The sequence below is a fragment of the Atractosteus spatula genome, chromosome 17 (assembly GCF_055471065.1).
Source record: "Atractosteus spatula isolate fAtrSpa1 chromosome 17, fAtrSpa1.hap1, whole genome shotgun sequence".
Lineage (NCBI taxonomy): Eukaryota > Metazoa > Chordata > Actinopteri > Semionotiformes > Lepisosteidae > Atractosteus > Atractosteus spatula.
This window is the reverse complement of record NC_142722.1, coordinates 117,753-131,693: the sequence shown is the minus strand read 5'-3', so window position 1 is coordinate 131,693 and position 13,941 is coordinate 117,753.

Sequence of the window (13,941 nt, the reverse complement as noted above, 5' to 3'; positions counted from 1 at the left end):
CAACTGGGAAGGGATGGAAAAAACATCTGCATCCTCAAAGAACTCTGCGCACAAACAGGACTGATGGTCCAAGTCAAAAAATGCCACAGGTTCCTAATTTCACCTACCAAGGACTCATATGTCATCAACAACTGTGATGACTGGTCCATAAACAACAACAAACTCCATATGATGACCCCAAGTGAATCTGAAAAATACCTGGGTCATAAAATAAACCCATGGATGACAACTAAGCAACCAGAAGCTATAAATCTGCTACAAACATGGATCCTTAAAATCGACAAAGCCCCGTTAAAACCCTCACAGAAGGAAACAATCCTAAATGTTTACACAATCCCCAAACTGATCTACCAAATGGATCATGCCTACACTAATCAAGTAACATTAAAAAGTCTTGACTGACTGATACGGAAAGCGATCAAAAATTGGCTACATCTCCCTGAGTCTACATGCAATGGACTAATCTACTCCAGCAATAGAGATGGGGGATTGGGCATAATCAACCTATCCAGCCAACCAATCCAAATCTGAAGGCTACAGCGCATGGCAATGTCTCCAGACTCAATCATCAGCACTATAATGCAATCAAACGAAGCGCAAGAAAAATTTCACAAACTCTGGATCCATACTGCTATCAGAGGGATGGGAGACAAGCCCTAAACAAAAAGCAAAATTTAAAACTCCCTGCAATTTGCTAGTTTCAGCCAACACTAACTAGCCAGTTTTCAGAGAGCATCAGCAGCGCACCGCAACAGGAATTTCTCCCACCATGTCGCAATCAACAACATGGCCTGGCACCGAACCAGAGTGCGCCAATTGGACAGCAACAAGCCTGCCACTGCTTCGTTGTGTCCGCAGGAGATCTGACTCCACACAGATTGGATGAGTATTCAACATTCTGCATTACCGCTCAAGAATTCAATTGTTACCTCAACCAGTTGATATCAATTTAATTCCTATGAGTGATGTACTTGTTTTGAGTATCTAGTGTAGAAGTTGTAACTAAGTTCATTTATGAAACGGTCTAAATGAATGACATACTGAATGTATGTCCCTCTTGGTATTTGTAACTCTTCGTGATTGAATATATACCTGTTGCACATTTTATGTATTAATAAATGTATTTCGTGTATCAGTACCCATGTGCAAAAATGAAGCTAAGTTTGAGTTTTTGTATAATGGTAGATTTGGTTCTGTCTTTGTGGGTTTTATGTGTTTTGAGTATGGGAATAATTTGGGATTAGAGGAGGGATTGATTTTGCATAAGGGGTGGGGTTATGTTAATGGATGGTTTATGTAAATTTGGTGTCTTTGAGAATTGAGTTTCAGGTTTTGAGTTTTTTGGCTTTAACGAGTTTTGGTTTGTGGTATTTTGCATTTTTGTAATAAAAAAAAATCAGTACCCATGTGTGTTTTCTGTGTATTAAGGGCTTATTGGTGAAGGACTGACCTTGGGATTTGCATTGGTTGGTTTAAAAAAGAATCCAATATATTTATATATATGTCCAATATATAATATTAATGTCGAATTGTTTGTAGAAGGGAGAACTTGTGATGGGGGTGGGTTACGTTTGTATATGGGGTGGGATTATGCTAAGAGGGTGACACTGAGAAGAGAAAGTGTTGATTAAGCCAAGAAAGGAATTGTTTTTTGGTTCTGTTTTTAAATTTTGAGAACTGTGGATTTTTTGCATTTTTGTAATAAAAAAAAAATCAGTACCCATGTGTGTGCGTTGTTTGAGTTATCCCGCAAGGTTGGATTCTAATACCATCAAAAGAATCATTTTGTGACTTACTGCCTCAATTAATAATTGTCCCAGTTAAGCACAATCCCTACATTTACTGGTCCCTCGTGAGAGGACACTACACCCCACAGCTGAATAAAATCATGGCTATAACTTCTTTACCTTGCTAACAACTACCCCATATAGCCCTACCTAAGCCGGGACTGAAAAAGACTGGATGGTACTGAAACAAAACAACCTGTCACTGACTTTGGGATCTCGTAATGATTACTATCAGCATAGGAAGATTAAAAGCCTCAATGGTGGATTATGTCATCTCCCAAATGCTGTCATACAGATGTCATTTGGATGACAACGTGGACGGGCCACTGAACCTGGAAAAGAAACTAGTTAATCTTGTAAATAAAATAGCCAAATACCTTGTCATCTAATTAGTGATGAGCATGAATGGATGAATGAGATTCCCACTGTCCCTACCTACTATCTAGCTAAACCACAGCCGAGGGAAAGGGCTTGGCAGAATCAGCGGTTGAGTTTGACTCTAGTCTGGCACTGTGAAGAGTCCTGAGAGGTCTAGAATAAGTGGGAGGCCCCCCTCCCGGGGGCGCTGCTGGTGAAATACCATTATTCTTATTGTTTCCTCAGTTACCTGGTGAGGCGGGAGGGAGAGCCCCACACAGGCTCTTGTTTCTGGCACCCGCTGGCCACGACCCGCTCCGGGGCGGTAACGCAGGTATTCTAAGGCGAGCTCAGGGAGGACAGAAACCTCCTGTGGAGCAGAAGGGCAAAAACTCGCTTGATCTTGATTTTCAGTATGAATACAGACTGCGAAAGTGGGGCCTCACGATCCTTCTGGCTTTTGGGGTTTTAAGCAGGAGGTGTCAGAAAAGTTACCACAGGGATAACTGGCTTGTAGTGGCCAAGCGTTAATGGCGATGTCGCTTTTTGATCCTTCGATGTCAGCTCTTCCTATCATTGTGAAGCAGAATTCACCAAGAGTTGAATTGTTCACCCACTAATAGGGAACGTGAGCTGAGTTTAGACCGTCAAGAGATTTTTTTTTTCTTATAAAATATACTTTACTCAGAAAAAAACATCGCAGAAGTAAAACATCTCACACATTAACTCTCCAAAAAACAACGGCGGAACGGCGGTGATTGTCCGTTATCAATCGTTGCAAGGGTGGGCGGATTTGCGCTATTATGAGTGTCCCTCCAAATCCTACCACTTGCTGTTCATCATTAATCCCTGTACAGGGTCCATAGTCCTTTCCAGCGCTCCCTTGCCGTGGGGAAACCCCATTTGGCAACGTCGCGCTTCATCCTCCTCCTGAGGTCCGCCAGGATCCTCTCCTCCAGCTCCCTCGCTCCCCACTTGATGTTGTGCCGGATGAGATTGTTCCTTGCGTCCCACAGGCCTTTCTTTGTGAGGGACAGCAGCAGCCACATCAGGAACTGCGTCCCCTTGTCTAATCCGGTTGGTACCAGCCCCAGCAGAATGTACTGGTAACTGAGCACCGCACCCGTCTCCAGGAGTTGCATGGTGTTGTCCATTCTGCCCCACACCGCCTTGGAGAAGGGGCTGCTCCAGAACACGTGCTCCTGAGTCTCCTCGACAAAACACGTGTCCCAGGGGCAATGCGGGTTCCTGGTGAGCGAGTGTCTGTAGAGGAACTCTCTGGTAGCCAGTCTCTTGTGTACGGCCATCCAGTTGAGGTCCTTCAGTTGATTGTCCAGTTCTTTAGGCTGCGTCCTTTCCCAGACTTGTCTGGGAACTTGCAGCCTTTCGTCGGCGACCAGATGCCCCCTCACCTCTTTGTACAGAGCTCTGTGGTTGGTGCAGAGCTCCGGCTGTCTCATGGCCTCGTACCTCCTGCTCCACTTGACAGCGTGGGTGTAGAACTTCGGTCGCCTCTCTGCCTTGGGCCCAGTGTTTGACCACTGGACCAAGTGCCTCATCGGGACGGAGAGCCACAGCCTGACAAAGTACTGGTACTTGTGGCCGATGGGCTCCCGCAGCGCCCGACAGAGGTTGCAGAAAAAGATGCAGTCGAGTTTCAGGGGGAAATGTGGGACATCTCGACCCCCTTCCTCGACCGGCTGACACATCCGGTTTCTCGTGATGTACTCGTACTTGCCGCCCCAGACGAAGCCGAAGATCATCCCTTGCAGCGCTCGTCTGAGTCTGGCCGGCAGCGGGTACACCACCGCCAGGTAAACCAAAGCCGGCAGGACGTCTGCTTTCAACACCATCACTTTCCCCGTGTAGGACAGCGACCGCGTTTTCCACAGACCCAGCTTCGCGTTCACCTTGGCGATCCTCTCGGTCCAGTTGTTGGTCTCGTTGTCCTGGCTCTGGAAGGAAACCCCCAGTATTCTGAGGGGCTCTGTGCAGAGCTCGAGACCCTCCGGCGCCGTCGTCCTGTGCTTCCAGGGCCCGAAGAACTTCAGTTTGCTCTTTCGGCGGTTGAGCTTCGACCCCGAGGCTCTGGAGTATTGCTCCATGACCTGCAGGGCCCTCCTCAACCCCCTGTCCGACCTCAGGAACAGCGTCGTGTCGTCGGCGTACTGGGAGATCTTCAGGGTTTCCCCCGCGCCTCCCGGTATCTCCAGGCCGTCGATGATGGGGTCCCGTCTCACCGCCTCTGCTAAGGGCTCTGTGAAGAGAACATAGAGAAGGGGTGAAAGGGGGCAGCCCTGTCGTACTCCGGATTCCTGGGGAATGAAATCCCCCAGGTTTCCGTTCACGTTCACTCTGCTGCCCACGTCAGAGTACAGAATCTGAATCCAGCGGCTGAAACTCTCTCCGAAACCGAAGCGTTCCAGCACCCTGAACAGATAGCTGTGGTTCACTCTGTCGAAGGCTTTCTCCTGGTCCAGGCTGACCACCATCATGGGCACGTTCCGGTCCTCGGCCCAGGCGATGGCGTCTCTGGTCAGCTGGAGGTTCCAGCTGACGGATCGCCCCTCCACCCCGCACGTCTGGTCGCTGTGGATGATGTGGGGGAGGGCGGTTCTCAGTCTGCCGGTCAGGAGCTTGGACAGGATCTTTACGTCCACGCAGAGCATCGTGATCGGCCTCCAGTTTTTGAGGTCGGCGGCGTCTCCTCCCTTGAAGAGCAGGGAGATGACGCCCTCCCTCATGGTGTCTCCGAGTTTCCCCCGGCGGAAGATCTCCTGCGCCACTTCCACCAGATCTGCCGCCAGGGTGTCCCAGAAGCAGGTGTAGAATTCCTTGGGGAGTCCGTCCGGCCCCGGCACCTTGCCATTCTCCATGGACAAGAGCGCTGCCTTCAGCTCCTCGGCCGTGATCGGACCCTCCAAGTCCTCCCTCACCTCCTCCGGTACTCGTGCCTTCAGCCCCTCCAGAAAAGCATCGCCTGCCTTCACCTCCGTCTGCTTTTCTGAAAAGAGCTCCTTGTAGAAAGCGGTGGCCGCTTCTACTTTGTCGCTCTCGTCCAGCACTTCCTCTCCATCTCCCCGTCTCAGGCTGTGGATCACCCTCTTTTTCTGGGCTCCTCTGACCTGATTGAAGAAATAGGAGGAACAGGTTTCATTATTCTCATAATGCTCCCTTTGTGCCTTGACCAGGAAAGTCTTGGCTTTCTCGGTGTGCAGTTTGCGGAGCCTCTCCTTCAGGTCCCGTGCCCGGGCTGAATTGAAGGCTCCTCCCCCGTTAGCCGAGCTGTACTCCTCCTCGAGTTGCCTCTGGAGTCGTGCAGCTTCCTTCCTCTCCCTGGCCGCCTTCCGTCTGCAGTACGTCTGCGCCAGGGTTCGGGTCCTGTCCTTCACCGACTCCCACCATTCCACCACGGAGCTGTAGCCGTCCCTCAGGTCGACCCAGCTCGCGTAGTCTTTCCGGAACAGTGCCCTGAAGTCGTCTTCCTCCAGTATCTCCCGGTTCAGCTTCCAGTACCCACGACCGAATGCCGGCAGGTTGGTGTTAGCCACCACCGTCAAGCGCTCGTGGTCGGAATACCATGCCGGGGACACCGTCGCCGACTCCAGGGAGCAGGTCGTGTGCAGGAAGATGTAGTCCAGGCGGCTGCACACTCCCCGGGAGTTCTTCCAGGTCGTTCCGGCGTTGTTAGGGCGGCACCGTCTGAAGCCGTCTACCAGGGAGAACTGCTTGAGTAGCGACTCCAGCTCTGCCGAGCTAGCGTCGCTCCCCTTCTCCCGGTCGACGTTGAAGTCCCCGCCGAGCACCACCTGTCTGTTGGTGGTGCAGCAGCTGGCCAGGTCAGCAAACACTTCCTTCCGGATAGAGGGTTCCGTCGGAGCATAGACGTTAATCGCTCTCAACTTCTGCCCCCTCCAGTCGATGTCTGCGACCAGGATCCGGCCCTGCACCACCGAGAAGGAGGAAACCAGCGCCATCTCTGGGTTTCCGAGGAGGATTCCCACTCCGGAAGAGTGGACCCCTCCTACGCTCCAGCATGATTCTCCCTTCGTCCATTCCCTGGTGAATGTCAGCTTGTCGCTTTCATCCTTCAGGTGGACCTCCTGTAAGAAACAAACTGAGAAAGACTTTGAGGCCAGATCATGAAAGACTCCCCGTCTTTTCACCGGGTCTCTCAGCCCTCTCACGTTAGTTGTTAGGAAGGTTAGTTTCACAGTCATGATTAAACTAGTGAAAGTTAAACCTCCTCTCTGTACTTACAGTTGAAACTTGGGAGTCTACATCTGGGCACTGTTTAGCCTAGATGTAACTCCTCTCGTTCGGGTCCTGGGGGGAATATGCTGGGCTCCCTCCAGGTCTCGCTGGGGACTGAAATGTAAACATGCTGGACAGGTCCAGCCTTACCATCAGTCCGGGCTCCAGGGCGGCTTCGAAGTAATCCTCGTCTTCCTCGAGGATACTCTCCGCCACCGCTTCGGGAAGACTCCTTTCTTCCCTTTCTCCGGGAGTTTCGGGGACCTCCAGTTTCTCCTGGGCCTCGGGGGAGGGGGGCTCCAATTCCTGGGCTGCCTCTTCCTGTTGTTGTTCCTGGGCCTCGGGGGAGGGGGTTCCGACTTCCTGTGCTGCCTCTTCCTGTTGCCCCTGGGCCTCGGGGGAGGGGGTTACCTCTTCCTGGGCTGCCTCCTCCTGTTGTCCGTGGGACTCGGGGGAGGGGGGTTCCGTTTCCTGGGCCTCGGGGGGGGAGGGTTTCCATTTCCTGAAGCGCCTCCTCCTGTTGTTCCTGGGCCTCGGGGGAGGAAAGTTCCGTTTCCTCTAGGACGAGGAAACGGTTTTCCCTTTCCACTCTCTTTTTCTGTCCTTCCGAAGGTGGATCCGCCCTGGGTCTCGAGATAGGTTAGTTGTACCCTAATGATGATGTGTTGTTGCAATAGTAATCCTGTTCAGTACGAGATAAATCATTCGAAGATGACCTAATTCTGGGTCAGGGTGTCGTACGTAGCAGAGCAGCCACCTTGCTATTTTCTATTGAAAGTCAGCCCTCGATCCAAGCTTTTGTTGCGCGTTCAGACTGAGCAAGATCCGGTGGTGGCCCGGACACCCCGCGTGCTCCCAGTGACCCACGGCCCGGGACCAGGCAGCCTAGCCGGTAAAAGCAAAAATCGCACAAAGTCCCCTGGGTGACCAGACGACTCTCCAAGACCATACGGCTAACCGTTCATAGTGGGTGTCCAGGAAGCCCACCGAGTGTTAGAGAGTGACCAAGCGCCAGCCTCCGTGCTGTGTGCAAAAAAGACTAAGTCCCCCCAGACCTGACGGCCTTCTGACACAGGCGGGGGACCATTCGGCTAACCGTTCATAGTGGGTGACCAGGCAGCAGTCACCGTACTGTGTGCAAAAAAGACTACGTCCCCTGGATTACCAGACAGCTAACTGTTCTTAGTGGGTGTCCAGGAGACCCACTGATTGTCAGGCAGGAGGCGCATTTCCAGGCCAGGGAGGCCTGGGTCCCCCTATCTGAAAGCACCAAATGTGAGAAAAAAGCTCAGGGGAAAGAAAGCCCCGCTGAAAAGGTCAACCAGGAGCCAGACGCGGCACGGTATTGATTGTTTCGGAGATCTGAATGAAAATATGCCATCCATATTGTCAATATTGAAAAATAGGGGACACATATTTTAGGGAGTGCAGGACTTATGCTGATCTGAACCGTGGGGTTCATTTGCATTAACTGAAAGCTCTGTGTCTCTGGGACGTAACACATCCAATTTTTCAATATTCAAAAATATTGGACACACATTTTTATGGATACAGACATGATGCTGAGTTTTAAACTGGAGATAATAGACATTAAATGAAAGCTCTGAGTCTCTGCTTTCACATGCACTTGGTTTAAACCTAGTAGCATGCAGCATTTCAGAGATATTAATGAAAACAAGCCATCCTGTTATGACCCCAAGTGTCTAGGGGCAAAGGGGTGTAACAATTAGGATAGTTTTTGGATGCAGGTGGGTTCTGGTGAGGGACTTAGGAAGCGTGATAACAAGGGTTGGTGCAAAAAGTGATTATTTTAAGGTGAATAAGTGACTGGTACGTAATAGGACACAATAACACAATGGGTAGGGGAACTAGAGCGGTGCCAAAGAAAAGAAAACAACAAACAAAATGGAGCTGGCTAAGAAAGTGAGGGAAAGCTAACCTAACTACATAAGAAAACCCGAAACACTCGGTCCTTGGCATCTTCTAACGTCCTAGCTAACCTTCATTAACTACCCAAAACCATACAAGACAAAAGGCACTCACACGTCCTAAACTAGTGTTCCTAAAACAAAAATCAACTATGTGTTCAGAATGTACCCAACAACATAAACCAACCCAATACACAAGAGTTCACACAAATACACAAGTGAACTACGAATACCAAAGGGAAAACGAGAGTGGACACAAGTAACAGGGTACAAAAGAAAACCAAGGTTGATACAATTCATCTGGGCAAGGTAATTGCTAATAAAGAATAACACAAACAAACGAAAGTCCAAGGAGACAAACACAAACCAACAAACCTGAAGCTATATGACACACACACACACACACACACACACACACACACACACACACACACACACACACACACACACACACACACACACAGCAAAACGAAGCTAAGCCAAGTGGGAGCAAAGTCAAACGAAAGGGCCCTTCCTTCTGAAAACCTCCAAGTTATATACTGAATAAACTGCACTCTGATTGGCCGAGAAGCTAATTGATGATGACGTAATACGGAAACAATGGTGTAATAATGGGCCAATGGGGGAGGAAGAACAATCAAGGTCAGGAAGCGGGGAACATAGCAACAAAGCATACATGGATCACACACTGGGACGTAACATCCTTTTGGTCAATATTCAAAAACATAGGCCACACATTTTTATGGATGTCGACATGATGCTGAGTTTTTAAATTGGGGATAATGGACATTAAATGAAAGATCTGATTCTATACTTTCACGTGCATTTAGTTTAAAACTTGTAGTTTTGTAGCAGCTCTCCAGGGTGAACACCCTTTGGCATGTTAGAACAATGTAGGTAAAAAGTCAGCAAGTCAGATCCATAACTTTGGGATAAGGATTGGCTCTAAGGGTTGGATCTATCGGGCTGGGTTGGGAAGCGGGGCTGGGCGTGAGTCTCGGCAGGACAAGGCGTCGCGTGCCATGGTCACTCTTGGGTGCCCTGTTCGGAGCCCTCCCTCCCCTTCTCGGGGGAAGGCCGGGGTGCCAGGGGAGCAAGCCATCATCTACGGTGGCGAATCTGGACACGCGCTGGGCCCTTCCCGTTGATCTCCCCAGCTGTGGTGTGCACCGGTCAAACCTCTCCTGCCCAGGGGGGGGCGGAAGGCCAGCCAGTGTCTAGCACCTGGCTTAGAACTGGTGAGGACCAGGGGAATTCGACTGTTTAATTAAAACAAAGCATCGTGAAGGCCCGCAGCGGGTGTCAACGCGATGCGATTTCTGCCCAGTGCTCTGAATGTCAAAGTGAAGAAATTCAATGAAGCGCGGCTAAATGGCAGCAGTAACTATGACTCTCTTAACGCCCTTGCTCCCTTGGTGCAACTCCCTTGCTCCCTTGGAGACTTAGTGACCTCTACCTCCATGTGGTCCCGCTGGTAACTCCACTGCTCTGCTTGAGTACGTGGAGGTCAAATGAGGTCTAAATGATCTCACCCCTCCTGTGGGCCCGCCAACCCACTAGGTAGTACCCATGGCGAAACCTCAAAATGGAGAGTAAAGTTAATGATGAATCATACTGGATGGCATGTCGCCCGGGCAAATAAGGTGCCCTGGAAAGCCTTGGGGTTGGGTCCTGTTCCAGTAAATCCCTACAGGACCCCAGTAGTTAAGAGTTATCAGCAGGCTCTCTGGAAGAGAGTAGCACAGGCTGGACTTTGCAGAAAACACGCTCTAGATGCTCCTCTCCTGGCTGGGGTTAAACAGTTGTCGTGGAAATTTACCTATCAAGGAAGCCACAAGAGAGAGTTCTTACCTGAGTAAGGTCTTTATTTCAATATTGCAATATTGGGAGCCCTGCCGCCACTTTGCAAAGTGCACCAGAGACTCAATTTGTTACAAGCAGTACAGGGTTTTTATAAGATGTTGCGCTTTAAGAGAAAGCTCAGCACTTTGTCCCTTCTAACACTTCCCCTTTCCTTAAGACAAAACAGATTACGTTTTACATTATAAAACGAAAGAAGAAGCACCACTAGTTTTGTTTTTCAAAGCTTATCAGTTACTTTCGGCTAATCTAATGACCCAGACAGCATATATTGTTTTGGTACATTGTCTTCTAAAGTAACCTAAACAGTGTACTTTGTTGACGCACTGTTTTCTAAAATTCTGCACGTACTGTAGCACAGCAGTTACATCCTTGAAATATATTTTCTAAAAGCACCAATATATTTTTTGCATAGCTCTCTATATTTTAAGAATCAATTTACTTATTAGATTTCCATTACAATTCCCTCCTTTTTATTCTTGAAAATGGTTAAAAGTTAGATTCTTCATATGGATTCCCAGGAGGCTCCCATACTTCGGATTCTTGCGTTCTTATCAGAATATACTGATGCGTAAACATATTAATTACCATATTTCGAAGCATTGGAATAATACATGTCATACAGCAACATAAAAACAGGAAGACAAGTATCACAGCCCCTATAATCGGTGTTAGTAACTTAAAGAAAAACATTCCCCCTGGCCCAAACAGTGATTCTAACCAGGAGAGAAAAGCCGGTGTATCTTTAATGCCTCTTTCTTTATTCACCTTGTCTTTTAGTTCTTTCAAATGCTGAATAGCGAGCGTAAAATTTCCGTAATCATCGTCATTTGCTGGAATATATGTACAACAGGAGTCTCCTACTAAAGCACAGACTCCTCCAGATGCTGTATTTTGAAGGTCCAGCACGAACCTGTTCTGAAGTGCCATTAATCTAACTCCCCTTAATTCTTGTTTGATAGCGTCTAAGCCTTCTAATGTGATGTTAATAAAAGAGTACATTTCATAGTGAGTAATTTGTAACCAGCGGGCATTAGCTACTGCCTGAATACTCAGTCCTGAGGAAAAAATCATTTCAGCTGCAGTAAATAGTCTATTGTCCTCTGGTATTTTAGATATATCTGGACCATATCTGTCAGCCCAACTGAGAGCGCGTTTAACCCTTGACTCCCTCTGAAGGGGCTTCATTGAATTTAACAAATAAGAGTTTAATGGGACAATGAGAATGGAGTGGTGTAACGTGACTAGAGCACACACTCCTCTCCACTGGGGAGGAAGGCTATTATAAACTTTCGCACCACATTGCCAATACCAATCCATCAAAACCATAGTTCCGTCAGATAAAGTATGGTAAGTAACCGTGGCGCTACAGCTTCCTGTTTTTCCTACTGAGGGGCCACGACCTTTGTTTTCATAGCAATAAGAGTGATTAACCCTAGAAGGCAGGTAAACTGCTACTTTAACAGGAGAATCAGTCCAGGTAATGTGATTTTTTAGGTAATCCCACAAAGGAGGACATTCTGCTTTTTTTCTGGCAACATTGAAGTGAATAGCAAAATGCACTGCTGGATCACTGGGAGAAACGAAGCCTAATGCTACTGTAGTAGACTTATTTTTCTTCAAAAAAGACTCAGACGAGGCCTGAGTTTTAGTGCCTCGTCCTAGATTGTTTTGTGCACAAATGAGACATTTATTACAAAATTTCTCTGCAAAAGTTGTGAATCCCCTCGTGTCTCATTGCATACTTACCATACTTATGTAACGTTGCCATAGCCAAAATGTAAATGTAGTGGCTCTCTGAAGGCACCAGTTCTGTAGGGTTTGGGCATTTACTGGGACAATTATTAATTGTAGCAGTAAATCACAAAATTGATTCTTGCGATGGCTTTAGAATCCAACCATGCGACATAACTCAAACAACGCACACACACAGGTACTAATACACGAGGATACATTTATTAATACATAGAATATGCATATAAAACTAACAGATCTTATCGAGAGGGTTATCAGAATACAAAACATATATATTCAATCAGTTACAAAGTGTTACACATATCAAGAGGACATACGTTCGGTATATCATTCATTTAGACCGTTTCGTAATTGAACTTGGTTACAACTTCTACATTAGATACTCAAAACAAGTACATAACTGTTAGGAATTTAATTGATATCAACTGGTTGGGATAACAATTGAATTCTCGAGCTGTAATGCATTGAAGTTGAATACTCATCCAATTTCTGGGGATTCAGATCTCCTGCGGGCACAAAGAAACAGTTGCAGGCTGTTGCTGTCCAATCCGCGCTCTCTGGCTGTGTGCCAGGCTGTGCTGTGCGGCTTGCGACGGTGCGCTGCAGATGGTCACTGGCCGGCTAGTTAGTGTTGGCTTTAACTAGCAAAGTTTGCGCACAGGAGAAAAGATGACTGTGAGTCCCAGCAAGTCAGGAAGAGGACCGGTTCGTTTCTGATGAAGAGCTAGTTCTGAATAGTGATTCAGCTGTCCACAGTTCCGACCTGTTCATGAGGCTTGCTGCTGGTGCTAACCTCGGGTGGATCCTCTGGTTACTCTCTGGCAACCTCCGCTCTAGACTCTGAGAACAAAGGAAAGTTCTGGCACTCGGACACACTGGCCGTTCCGTGGTTGTCCGGGCTGAGTCTCAGGATGGTCAGGAGGCGCGCTGCGAGAATGTCCTGCCCTTGGGAGCCTTCTGCTCCTGGGCCGTCCTGCCCTGGAATTCTCCTTTGAATTCCCTTTAGAAAAGTTCACAGAATTGTCTCCTGAAATCTCTTGAATCTCACTGAATCTCTCAGGCTCTCTGTGTTGCCTGTTTTTACCTGGAGGAACTTCAGCTCGTTGATTGGCTGAAAGTTCCATGGGCATCAGAGTCCCACGTGGGTTACTCGGCCCTACCAGTCCCTGATTGGTTGATCAAGGTGAGATATGAGTCACTTACTCCTGACACTTAGGAATGCAGTCCAGATGTCCATCTGGCACTCCCTAGACAGATAGGCGCCAATGGATGACCATTGATCATGATAGCCAGGCTTAGCTAAGTGCATCCCCCTTTGGGAGCTGTCCTAGGAAACCTTATCAAAAGAAACCTTAAATCAGCCTGCATGAATAGTTTCTCTGTGGCTGCACCACAGAGATGAATAGAGATATGGGGCCTCATTTGGGAAGGCTCAGAACACTTAATTCTTTCTTATTAATAAGCCTCGCCGCTACACTTACCATCCCTCCTTTTGACACATGGTCTTGCCCATGTGTCACTTTAGCAACGTAGGGGAAGAAATGTCGTTGAAGACATGGTTTCCCCGTCGGGCCTAGCCAGACCCCATTAGAAAACAAGCCAGACTCTTTCCAGACTGCCTTTTCAGCCGGAGTGGCCAGGGCCTGCATGTCAGATAGTGAAGCCATTGCGGGCTCAGGGCTGAGAAGGGGAAGTAAAAGTGCAGAAGAAAAAGGGGATACTGCAGCCGCCTTTGCTGCAGCATCAGCCCTGGAGTTGCCTCTTGAAATCTCATCCAGCAAGTGGGTGGGTGTGTGCTGCACACTTGCACACAGCAATAGAGCTGGGCAACAAAACAGCCTCGAGCAAATTGCTTACCAGGAGGGAGTGTTGGATCGGCGTGCCTTGTGATATGAGAAACCCCCTATTCTTCCAGAGAGTACCGAAGTCATGCACAACCCCAAAAGCGTATCTACTATAAGTGTAAGTAGTAACTGACTTTCCGGTTGCCAGGACACAAG